Raw genomic sequence first — 13,335 nt, 5'->3', positions numbered from 1 at the left:
TCACCGAGTAAATAAAGTCCTCATGGCACATTCATCCCTGAATGTGGAAGGGAAAGCAAGAGAAGAAAATCAATTAGCCTGTGTAATATTGCCAGTAATACAATCTGCTTTATTCCTGTCCTGTATTGTTTTGTTGGTCTGCTTTATGAGCTGATGGGTAGGAAACAGGACAGTGCTGTTTGTAAATTGCTGTGGTTTCTATAAGGGTTTGGTTTAAAGCTTGGGAGAGGTTTCTGAGGAGCAACTGGGATTTCTATGCGTGTTTTTTACAGCTTCCATCATGAAATCCAGTGCTCTTGGAGGGAGAGGGAGCTCAGGGATTTCCGAAACTCAGCCCCTCCAAGAAGTCCCTTCCAGGAATCTGAAATCCTTCATTGTGACTTCAGAAATTGGGCAATAAATAATAACTGAGAGCATGTCAGATGACATTTTTTTGTGTGTGTGTTCTGTGGTGAAATACAGCCACAAGCCACAGTAGCCAGCCCTCCCATACCTCTGCATGGGAACAGGGAGCTGCTGTGGGGGAACACGGATTTTTCTGCCCTCAGTGCAAGGGGAAAGCAAAGGAAGGGGCAAAGCAGGGGAGATTTGGACACTTGAGTGATTAAATGAGTGCTGAAACCTGTGATACTCAATGTGGGGAGCTGGCCCTGAGTGCAGGCTGGACCTCTGAGGTGACCTGGAGATCCTTTCTAGTCTGTGCTGGACCTGGTTCAGTGAGGTGTCAGGGTCTGGCTGTTTTGTTTAAAACACTATTTAAAAAACTGTTTAAATCCTTGCTGGGAGAGACTCTCCTCCACTCCCTTTTGGGCAGGAGAGGGAACTGGCCGTGTGCTGCCTTCATGCTTGGCATATCTGATGTGTTGGGGGAGTGCTGGGAGCAAAGCTTGAGCGTGAAGTGAGTTCAATGAAATCAGTGAAATTATATCTTAGTGAAAGCAATCCTTTTCTCTTGAAGTATGATTAGCTACTGTCGTGTTGTTTTCCTGTATCTTGGGTCCTGTAACAGCTTCTAACAAAAGCAGACACACCTTGAAAACCAGGCATGGGATTCTTTTGTCAAGATTCACGGTAGCTTGCTTGGGGAAGAAAAGCAAAGTTCTCTTTGGCAAGGACTCTGAAGAGAAATCAAATGTGTGGCCAGAGCTTGGAAACTGATTTATTCCCTTGTAACAAACATCTCCGTGACCTCAGGCCAAAAGAGGGAAGACACCTTTAGCATTACCCAGAAAAGCTTCTTCAAAGCATTGCTCAGAGAAATGCATGATGAAATACTGCCCATCCCAGGCTGAGGAATAACGTAATCATTCCAAGTGCTCGTGTCTTCTCAGGAGATTGCAGTGGAAAAGAAAAGGAGTATTAAAATCCTTATAAGTGAACTCTCTGGAGACTCTCCAGGGAAAAGGAGGAGGCTGTTATTGCATTATTTTGAATGAGGTACAATGTGATTGTTAACTTCTTGCAAATGTCCTCTAATGGCCCCTTTATATGATCATTTCATCTGTGTTATTTAAAGATATTTTCTGTGCTTTCAGTGGACTTGTGGTATTTGCAGAAAATTTTGTAATTGCTAAATAGCTGAATATAATCCTGTTAGCATTTGATACACCAGAAATTAAAAGCAGAAGCTCTCAGCAGAGCCAAGAAATCATTCCGGTTGGCCTGAAAACATGAAGTCTGTTTAATAAATGTATAGGGATTGGCTTGGCTCGCTGTGCTGGACACTAAAGTGTTTACTGTGCAAGTTCCTAGAGAAAGCAGAAGTTCTCTTTGCCAACAGGTAGAATATTTTCATCCAGCAAATGATAACTTCTGTTCAAACTTCAGCTTGGTTGTTGGGAGCTCAGATTTTTTTTTGCAGCGTTTTCTTTGTATTGTGGCTTATCTTTTCTGCTTCTTGGCTGGATGTTCAAGACTGATATCAGCTAGTTTTTTAGGAGAAGAGAAGGGTTTAAGAGGACTCCTCCACAGATAGCAGTGGTGTTGGTGGCAGTGATTTATCTGGGTAATTCTGCTCCAAAATTTGATGCTGTTAATCTTCACTTGAAGCTCTCTCCTTTTTCTGATCTTCTCTTTTGACCACACTCTTCATTCCTGTTCCCCAGTGGACAAAGGCCTGAATCCCTAATTTCCAAAAGCCATTTTACATTTTGCTATTACTGAGGTTATACAAGAAGGACATAATGTAACTACAAACAAGACACATGAAGATTTTTGCCCCTAGTGAGGTTATTTTTCTGTTTTGGAAGCAAAGAATCCCAGTCTCAATTTCTGAAAGTGGCTCTTTCCCAGCAGTGACAAGTCTACATGAAGAACTGAAACATTTTTGAGTGGGAGTTTCTGTGGCAGAGAAAGGACAGGTCTACAGGGAAAAGTCTGAGATTTTGCAGCCATTCTTTTGCAGTGAAAAATTTTGGGTTTTTTCAGCATAAGAAAAGCATTGGCTCTCAGGAGCACAAATCTGGAGTTTTGAGTATGCACCTCAATCTTAAGACTGAGACCATCAAACATCTAAAGTTTTGTCAGAGAACAAGTGACTTGGGAGAGTTTAATGAAAATTCTGAGCTAAATTCTCCACCCTGTGCAAGCCTTGGTTCAAGCCAGGAACTTGCTGTGAATCCAAATGCCTGGAATGAGCTGTTAGAACGGCTTCTGATGATAGGTAAATTTAGTAAAACCTCGAAAATGTGGGAGAGTTTTTGCCAGAACTCTTTCAGAACAGTTCAGAGCTGGTTATGAGTTCATGTCAGGTTTCTGAAATTGGCTTTGTCTAAATGAAAAGAATAGGAAATGCTTTTTTTATGAATTTTTTTACATTTTCTAGATAAGAAATTACTGAGTTGCACATTTGCAGTTTTTGTAAATAAAAAATTCTGACTTTTTTTTTTTAATCTTTTGATTCCAATTGACCTATCTTTCAAAGAGAAAAGTAAAAAAGAAAAAAACCACCAACTTGTATGAAGGATTTGCTTTCTTGTTCCAGGCTGAATTATAAAAAAACAAAAAACAGCCCTGAACATTTTCCATATCACTTCACTCTGACAAGGGTTTTTGCTTCTGCTTCAGCAAAACTAGAAAATTCATTGTTTGTGCAGATCTAAAATCCAGATATCTCCTCCACAGCCACGCTGTTGGCATAGGTGTTCAACCAGTGCTGGGTGGGGGTGGTAGAGCTTTATCCTTCTTCTTCATCCCCCTGCCTTCCCTTCCCTGCCAAACCTGTGCTCCCCATCCACCCTGTTCCCAATTCAGAGTGAAACAGGAAAGACTCAGGGAAATTCTCTGGTGATTGCCTTTTGCTTTTCAGTTCATATACTTGTATATATGTCTGTATAAAGCAGGTGAAGTCAATTATGTCCAGTAAATTAAATCCAATGCTTAAAAATGCAACCAAGAAAAACACTTCCATCAGTCACTGAAATAACTGAATCACAGCAGCTCAACTTTCTGTACCTTTTCATTCCACCCACGTTTTACTTTGTAAAAAAACCCCAAAACATTAAAAAACCCCTTTCTTGCACTATTTCCATGCCCTGACTATTTGATTTATATTTTGGGATGTGTCAGCTCTTAAATGTAGTGAAAAAGTCTCCTTGAGTTCAGTAAGGCAGCTTGCATGTACAAGTGGCTGCAGAGCCAAGTTTATAATTATATATCTGTATAATGTTAACCTTCATACATTTATCCATTCCCATTTTAATTCTCCATTTCATAAAATCTATGATCAAATTTTGGGAGCCCGAACTAAGCCGATGTCGTCCCTTTTAATTTAGGACTCAGCCCTTTTATTCTCCTCCTGTGCTTTACTTTTATTAGCTGCTTTCTTTTTGTGCTGATGTGCAGCACATATTGTTAAAGGCACTTATTAGAACGGGAATTTTACAGCGTGGAGATTGCCCTAATAAGGGAAAAAAAGCAGCTCTTTTATTGGTGAGGTAAGAGAAATCAGGCAGTGGATAATAATATTTTTTTCTGCTGATTGAGAAGGATAAGGTGCGGTTTGGCAGGTACCACATTGGTTTGGCATTTGCTGACACGGCTCCTCTTTTCTTGCAGTTCAAATCCTTTGCAGAGCAGACAGTCAGGGAGGGCTTCCCCCACTCCCCCTTTTGCCTTCCCCCTCCCCTCTTCCTTCTCTTTTTCACAGCTGGTGCTGTGAAATCTCACTCTGACGCTCAAACTGGATGTGGCAATGAGGCATTTTCGCAGGTCCAACATTGCAATATTGTAATCGCCTTTTCGGGGAACAGCGAGCACATTGGAAAACAGTTTTCCACCTGGGTTTTCTTACCTCTAAAGCATTTAAGCAGTTTGTGGATCTGTCAGAAAAAAAAATATCACACTGTAGTCCGAGGTGTTTAAATACAATTTCTCTCTCCTCCCAAACCCACGATTGAACCAAAGTACAAGGTTTTACAGAGCTTTTTTTACAAAGTACAAAGGTTTTAAACCTTTTTCAAGGTTTAGTTGATTGCTCATCTGTTTTTTCCCTTCCAATTGCTTGGGCTGCTCACATTGAATACCAGACATGAGCAGCACATCCCAGGCTTAAGTACAGGCTTCACATCTGAAGTCAATGCAGTTCCTTGACTTTTAAGCTGAATTATGTTGAACAAACTTTCATGTGATGGCAGAAGCTTGTATTTTGGGTTTTTTGTTCCTCAGTCTCTGTTTATCTCTTGGTTAAAGAATACTAATTATTTTATCTTATCTTTAATTGGTGCTGCTTAAATTCACTTTAAATTCAGTTTTCATCAGGGGACTGAAAGTGATGTAAAGTGGCTGCTCCCTTTCCACCAGGTGCTCTGGTGTGTTTCTTTGATTGTAGGAGGAATAATGGTTAACTGAGTCACTAATACCCAGTTTTCTCTGTCATTCTCTTGCTTATTTTCCCCTGAATACTGTACATTTGCTGGCATCACTTGTGAAGCAATTTTTTTTCCTCTGCTCCCCACCATAGTAATTCTAGAGCACATATCCTGTCATTATTGAGGTTAGCTTACTGTAGGGAAAGGATGTGAAACACAAATGGATGATAATAAAGCAGAAAAGGAAAATAAACAGCTTTGGTAGCAGGGGTTGGATGTACCAGTTCACATTAAGCAAAATATATAGATGCACCATGAGGTGTGGACTACTCCCAAAAGCTTAATGAGCAACCCCTTTTGGGGGGGATTGGTAGGGTTTGGGGTTTTTTTTGCAAGATGCCTGTTTTGTATTCAGACTCTTCCTCAGTCAGCATTTCTCTTGAAGACCAGGGACTTGGCTCACTTTGTCTTCTCTTTTAATTTCCTTCCACCACTTTTCCATGCACCTCGACTAAGCAGCAGTGAGAAATACTCAGCTTCTCGTGGGCTGACCCCAGCAGAACCTGGCATACCAACTGGAGAGGATTAACTCTCTGCAAGAAGTTTCACTCTGAGCTCTGAAGCTTTTTTCAGATCACTTCCAATCTGCTCTGTACTTCTCTTTAGCCAGATCTGGTCCTGCTGCTGGTCCTCGAGGCAAATGCTGCCGTCTTACGGAACAAAAAAAAATCCAAGATGATTCTGGTTCCAGACTGGACATTATTCAGAAGTATCTCCTAACTGCTCTGCTATGTATTTTAAAAAATGTTGAAAACAGGCCCTGGGGAAGCCATCCACGTGCATTTGTTTTCTCTCCCACGATTCTTCTAGAAATGTGGAGGCCTGTCCTAGAGGTGTGTCCTTGGGACCAACGCACGTGACAGTACAGGATGTAAAATTCCGCCTTCTGTTTGGTTTGCCAAAGCCAAATTGCCCTCAGGCCCTTTTTAACCATAAAAATATATTACATGTTTCTGAACAGGAGGGTTTTTGGCTTGCCAGATTCCATCTGCAATTCGTTCAGCCCTGGAGTTGCTGCAATGTAATTACAGAAGTATCTTCTAGCATCACAACTATTGCTCGTTCCTTACTACAGGTTTTTTGTTCTTTGGGGTTTTTTTTTTAGGTTGTTTTGTTTTGGATTTGTTTTTGTTTGTTTGTTTGTACTTTTATTATAGCTGATTTAGTGGAGTTTGTGACTCAGTGAGGGATGGGTGAACCTCACAAGCTCCCTGCACTGTGGGTTTCAGCATCCACAAATGATGTGTGCCACCATCATCACACACTGACCTGGCCGTGGTGGAACCTTTGCAGTCCCTTTGGTCATTTTCAGGTTGTTCCTGGCTTTCCAGCTCCCATGAGTTACAGTGACATTCTCCATTGCCATGTGTTTCCTTTCCCCCTTTTTTAATTTTTTCCCTTTCAGTCATCTCTTGATAGTGTTTTATTTGCTTATCTTGCAAAGCCCAAGTGAATTGTGTTCCGACCTTACTGTATTCTCTTGCACACTGATGTCTATAAAAAAAGAATCCCATTTTAAATTAGGGTGTGTATTTTGTGTAACACTCATCTTTCCTCTGTGAAGCCTGAGGGTTTTTTAGGATTCTGTTTGTCCTGCAAGAGGAAAATCACTGGCATGTGCTCTGGGTGTGTAAGATGGTGTTGTGCATCTTGGCCTTAGTCATCTCCCTCCTCCTGGAACAGGAGTGGTCAGACACATCATGTCAGCAGTTTTCTTTCTCAGGATTGCAAAAAGCCAGAAAATCTAATTAGCAGAGGCCACATCTGTTTCCAAAACCAGCTAAATTTTTACTTTAGTTAGAAAGATGAAGTTTGAGGACTCATTTTCTCCTTGTTCCTCTCTTAAATTTGCCATGAAGGCTGTAGCAAAGCAGTTCTGTTGCTCTCTAAAAACCTTGCTTTTACTCAAGGTCTACCAAACTTAAAAAACTCTCTTAATGCTGTAGCAGGGCTATCTTGGTGTTCCCATAGCCCTTATCTATATGGCTGTGAAATCTTCTCACTGACTGCATGTGCACTTGTGAGAATTTGCAGCCCTGAGAACAAATATTCCTTTCTTGGCATTTTGGGAAAGCCATGGGGTTAATTACTTACCTGAATTCCTGCATCCTTCTCTGTCTTTCAAAGTCACCCAACACCCTGTGAAGTGCTGAGGCAGGAGACAGCATCTCCCACCCAGCCCTGTGTTTATTGCCCTTGAAAAATTTTGAGTGGTGGTATTTTGGTCAAACGTCCAGAAATCCTCTTTGTATGTGATCACGGCTACACACCAACACTGGCAGTCTGTCTCTTGCTCATCCTGAGCTGGCAGAAGCCCCCCTAAGTACATCCAAGAGCACCTCACTGGCAGAGGATTGCAAGGGTTTGTGTTTTCACACAGGAAGCTGTAGCAGAAGAGGAGCCAAATGAAGTCTTTGAAACCCCACATTTGTCAGCATGACTCTCAGCATTTTGAATTAAGAGCAGTCTTAACTTATTTTCCAATTCAGAGTGTTGCTAATTTCTAGACCTTTTTGTTACCTTGTAGCTGCTAAAGATTTATCTTCTTCAGATAATTACCATGTTCTTGTTTACTCAGTAATTTCTGTGGAAATGTGGTAACAGGTTGGACCAAACTCTGTGTGAGTAGGAATTCAAATTCTCTTATGCTTGTCCTAATTCTCTGTTGTGCCAAGTATTTGTCATATTTTTTTTTTTTTTGTTGCCAAATCCTTGCTTTACAAATGCTGTACTTTCTCAGATGTACATGAAATGTAAATTTGCTATCCAGTGTTTGGATTTTGGCCCCTCTCAGTGCCTTTTGGCTGCATGAGTTAAATTCAGCGAGAACTTTGGTAAAAGGATAAATGGAATTGCATCTCCCTTGGGATGGACTTGGTGTGTGTCTGTGAATGGTTACTGTGGATTGCTGGCTGGGAAGAGGATGAAGAACTTGGGTGGAAGATGAGGAGGACCTTGGATGAACCATGGATGATCCATGGTTGGATCAAGTGTAAGGTCTGTTCTCTGGTGTTGCTTCTAAGGATCCACCTACTGTACAAATGCCTCCAAAATCCACCTGCTGTGCAAATGTCATAGAAGTCTCAGTGAAACCCCAAAACACTGTGTCTTGCAGTCCAGTTGAGAGGGGAGAAGCTTTGACTTCGAATCAAAACCAAGTTCCACAAGAGCTGGTGTTGAATTGACATTCAGGTCAGTGCCATCGACACTGTGAGACCAGAGAGGGAGCAGTGAGAGCTGTGGCACACAGAAGCCTTCCTGTGTGACTTCCTACAGTTTTTATAGGACTAAAACCTCTCTGGTTTTAGTTGTTCCTTGTGGATGCAACTAAAACCTCTCTGGTTTTAGTGGAGTGGAGCTCCCCAGTGGAGCTGGGCTTTTCTCACTCCATCCTGACCAAGTCTGACGGAGCTTTCTGTACCTGTTGAAGCTTGAGAAGCAGAAGGGTGTGGCAGCAAGTGGCCTCCTTGTTTCCCAGTGGTTGGGTGATGACCCTGAACCCCACTTCTCATACTTTCAGGCATTTAAGTGTATCTCACTTCACAGCCCAGTGCTTCAAAAGGTTCCAGATTGTCTTGAGCCTTGCTGACCCCTGTGAAAAGTCCAAGATGCTTTTGCAGTGACATGGCCACAAGATCCCCTGGGCTAAACTTGCTTTTGGCCCTTGCTTTCCTATTTCCCAGCAGGCACACCTCTTTTTAAAAAGTGTAGACTACTGCCTTGGAAATACCTAGCAACAGAAGGCATTATTTAAAATGCAGAGGAGAGACAGGCCATCACTTGATCAGAGAGAGCTCAGGGGAGCGTGTCTCTTTGTTCTGAATGCCAGAAGAAGGCATTTCAGGATAATTCTGTCAGTGGCTTTCACGTGCTTTCAGGAGCAGCAATGGAAGTCAGCACAGTGCAGCTGTTGGGGATGGGACTGGGAGGAAGGAGTGCACATACCTACAACAACTCCTTGCTGGAAGAGCTCCTTCTGGATGCAACAGGTTTTTGAAGCAGGTGTGAAGTAGTGCAGCCAAAAGACAACTGCATCTGCTCTGTGGTTTAGACTAAAAGTAGTACATTCATCTATATATCTCTTCTTCCATTCCATAAACTGGCATTGTAATAGCAACAGCGCACAGAAGTCAGAAGGGTTGCAAGGGTTGCTCAACATTTGTAAAACATGTTGAGAACTTTTGATGGAAAGAATTTAACAAGTGCCAAGAACCATTGGTCTGCATTCACTTCTGGAATGTAATGGATTATACCAGAAGCCTTGGCTTAAACATCTGTGGGTGTGTATGTTTAATGGTGAATTTTTTGATTAGCCTTTCTGTAAAAATGTCAGTTGAATCTGTTAGATGGCTTCGCTTCTTGGTGATGGAAACTGCTCAGGGCTTGTCTCCTCTCACCTTTGGGATCAGATCCTCTTTTGGCTGCTCCTGCAGTCTGTTTCCATTGGCTGTATGGCTTTTTTATCACAGCAGCTCTTTGCCATCCTTCCTGCCTGGATGCTTACCTTTGTAAAGTGTTTTCCAACAGCTGTTACTGACTGGCTTCCTGTGTGGAACTGCTGTTACAGAATGAAACTTAAATTATCAGCAACAACAACAAAAAGGGTGCAATAAATAACTTTTGGGGTTTGAAAGCACACTGAATAATGCAGAAAAGCCCCTCACCCTGTCCCTGTATCTCCAAGGGGCAGTTTCTCTGTGTTAGGACATCTTTACTATGTCCTTTTGGAAGTCTCCAGGCTGTGAGCTTTTTAGGGCAAGAAAATAATTATTTTCTACTGATTCTTGTTTTTTTATCTGGATACTTTCTGTGAACAGCTTGTAAGTTGTGAATAATTTATTAGTGAGTCTTTGAGCTCAGTCAGCTTTCCAGGCAGTATCTCCAACACTGAGTTTGGTAATTTCTTATGAGTAACTTCTCTGGAATAAGGATTACAGTGAAGCAATACAAGAAGAACAAGCACATCTAAGGGAAAACTAATTGAAAGTTGAAAGCTGGGGTATTTTATTGTGTTTATGTGGGTGTAGTTACAATGGCTGCATTTCAAACTTCCAGCTGTTTCATTTGCACAGTGCTGTTACACGATGTCTGCAAATTGTTGTAGCATTCATGTGCTGTTCAAAGTGCTGTGTGTGACCCTGTTTTATGGAAAGCTCCTTTACCTTCCATGGAGGTGAAAGACACATCAGGATTAGCGTTCACAGGGATGCATGGAATGTATCTGCCCCTAATCCCGTTAGCAAGTGGTGGGATCTGCACTAATAATTCCTCTGCTGTCTCACCAAAAGTGTCTCCTGATCACCTGGGCTGTTGACAACAGGCTTCTTAAACACCTCAGAAAGAGAGAGAGATGCTTGCCCATGTTAAAAGCAAACAGCCATGAATTTCCCTTGAAACAAAATCCACACCTGCACAGCATCCGTGAGTTGTGTGCATGGGGAATTGGTACCAGAAAATGTTGAGACATCTGATTTTCATTACATTTTTTTTTTTTTTTCCCATTCACCACATGTAGTACTGGATGTATTTGTAATGCCACATTTCCCCTCAAGTGGTTTATTTCAGTTAGCATAAGGGTTCACAGTCTGCTCTGTTTTGGTGCATGTTCTGGTCTTGCATTTCATCTGCTATCCTGTTTGTGGCATTTATTTCAATATTTAATCTGAAATAAATCTGTGGTATGTTAAGGCTGTGTCCTCCTGGTGCATATTTTAGGCTGAGAAGAGCGGATAAAAAAAGATTATTCTATTATTATCTGAATAATTATCTGGTAAAATTATTTTTCCAGACTCCCTGTGTGCAAACACATGCCTTGTACTTTGTTCATCAGCACAGAGCTTGCAGTATTTCTGAAAGCTTCGACAGACATCCTCAGGGACCAGTCTAGCTTTGAGAAATTGTCATTTATTTACAATCTCTAATCCCCTGGGAAAGACAGAGCAGTTTTGATGTTTCACAGAGAACAGAGTAATGGTAACACCCATACCTTCAATGGAGCAAGCAATAAAAGCAGAGTTCTGACTGTTTGTAGGTGTTTCAGAGCACAGAACGCTTCAATTTCTGAGTGATGTGTAATCTGGGTAGTCACAACCTGCTGTGTTACAGTTTCCCTTCTCTGGGTCATGGAGGGTTTTTGGACAGCCCTGTGAACCTGGCTGGGTGTTGGTGACAGCCACTTGCCCAGTCCTGCTGCTTTCACTGTCCTTGTGTCCTGTCCTCCTTTCCCTTTTCCCCTGTTCTCCTGCTATTTCTCCATCAATCTTCCTTTATTGTGCCCTTCAGGGATGGAGGCTCCTCACCCCTTCCTCTCCCTGCCCACAGTCCAGGGAGATGCTCCTGCAGACCTAGTCTGCTATTCCTACTTCCACATTCCTCCTTCCTGCCCCACTCAGTATCTCTGTCCCACTCTGTTCAAATCCACAATGAATTTCAGGGTCAGTCCTAAAACAGAGACTGCTGGTGTGGGTATGAAGCCATCCAAACTGATCTGCACTGGACACAGCAGCATCTCAGTGATAGATGAAAAGAGCTCCTTTCAGGGTGGGTCCAGCACTATTGCTGGGCTTTTTCCTTGATATAAATCCATGTGATGCCGTGAATTTTCTTCCCTTCACACTCACCTGCTCTAGAGTCCTGGCTTGTGGTTCTTCATCATACCCTGCAAAGCCTGGTGGGCAAGAGAAGAAAATGCAGGAGTGCAAAAGGCAATTCTGCTCAGAAAATTTGAAAACCCAAGCCCTGTTCCATCTCCAGTTTCACAAGTTTCTTGTTTTGTCAGGGTGGATGGAATAAATACATGCTGGAAGTCGATTGTGAGTAGACTGGGCATGGTGATGGAGGAGTGGGGTGTGTGACTGAGGTTGGTTTGGATATCAATGCTTCATTCCTCAAATAAGTGATTCTCTGAGTTAACTTTCAAAGTCTTTCCCCTTACATGATATTCAGTGGAGAAAGAACAGGTTGAAATTAAAGAAGTCTCATGTGGATGAGACCTTATCCTCATGGTGCTGCAATTCTTTTTAAAACACAGCGCTCTTAAAATGCAGCAATCCTCTTAATCTTGATGAAAGAAATAAAGTCCCAATACTGGTTTGTTAAGAGGCTCTCTATTTCCTAGAGTGCTGCATTAAAGAAGTCTTCAAAGGGTGAAAATAGATAAGCAGATGAAATTGAAGGCTGGGTTTCCAGGACAGGAATACATACGTGATTTATTATAGTTCAGTTTGTGCTTTCCTGAAGTCATTAATTTGTTCTTGTTTGCTAGTTTCTAAGGATGCATTGTACTGCTTTGGAATAATAATTAAAAAATAACACCAGAAGTAAATATTTTTAAAAAAAAAAAGAGTTTAAACTATATTTTTTCAAAAAATATTGCCTGCTGCAGCTACTGGGCTAAACTGCACATTGACTTAGATCTTAATTTTGGATGCAATCAGTAAGCTAGCAATTTGAGGTATAAAAGTGCCTTGAAAGCCACATTAAATATAGCAGCCCAAAACCACAAGAAAGAAAACTTCTTATTTGTCTTTGTAGAAATTGTGGATTGGACATTCTAGGGCAAATCCTGTAGAGCCTGACTTCTGCCTCAGCCAGGCAAGATGCCCATTGCTCTCAAGTCATGTGCCTGAAATATTACTTACTGGGTAAGGCTGTGGCATAAATTATTTTGGATTTTATATGCAATAAAGCACTAGAAGCTGGAGGTGGTGGCAGCAAGCAATTTGCTCTGGAGTCAACATATCCCACATTAACCACAGTGGAATGCACGCTGATTGGGTTTTGCTCCCTCTTTTTCACGTTTGGAAAAGCAAGCTGGTTGTGTACGCTCTTTCGCCTGTTCGCCGTCTGCCAGGGAAACAGAGATCTGGGTGGACTCCACCAAGCTTCAGGAAAAACAGTAAAAAATGATCAGGTAGAAGGCACTTGGCCACTTATTGTTTTCTGCTCAGTCATTCTTTTTTTTTTTTTTCTTTTTTTCACGTGAAACTCCTAAATTGGAACAGATTCGATACGTTGCTCTGCTCACCGACAGGTCAATGCCATGTCTATTGTTATGCAGTAAAACTGCAGAGCATTAGGCTTCACATATTGAGAGAATTACTCTCTTCCCCCTGGTACATTTCCAGCAGGCACTTTTATCTAAATATAATATAGGTCGGAAATTTGACATGGTTTCGGTAGCGGGAGGGTTTTACCCTTCATGTTTGCAGCCGATTTATGCTGAGGTGATTTACCAGAGCTATGTGGCTGTGGTTGGAGAATCTGCTTGCACTTCATATTATGAAAACAGATCATCAGTTTTAAGCCATGAGGAAAGGAGGGGTGGGGGGTGGAAAGAAAAAAGAATGAAGAGGAAAATAGGCGCGTGCATGAGTCATTCTGCCTTTGTGCGAGCGGTGCCGTGGTGGTGCAGGCTGGATCTGACTGCCAGGCCCAGGTTTGGGGCTGGAATCTAAAACCAAAGGAG

General features: G+C 41.9%; 1 protein-coding gene across 24 annotated transcripts in view; it reads left to right on the top strand.

The window, feature by feature from the left end:
- The window catches only part of CALD1 (caldesmon 1), a 223,514-nt gene that overhangs the window by 176,111 nt on the left and 34,068 nt on the right, over positions 1–13,335 (top strand). The window lies entirely within an intron of this gene.

This window comes from Cyanistes caeruleus, chromosome 4, assembly GCF_971803275.1.
Source record: "Cyanistes caeruleus chromosome 4, bCyaCae1.hap1.1, whole genome shotgun sequence".
Classification (NCBI taxonomy): Eukaryota; Metazoa; Chordata; class Aves; order Passeriformes; family Paridae; genus Cyanistes; species Cyanistes caeruleus.
This window is presented reverse-complemented; position numbering and strand designations above follow the sequence as displayed.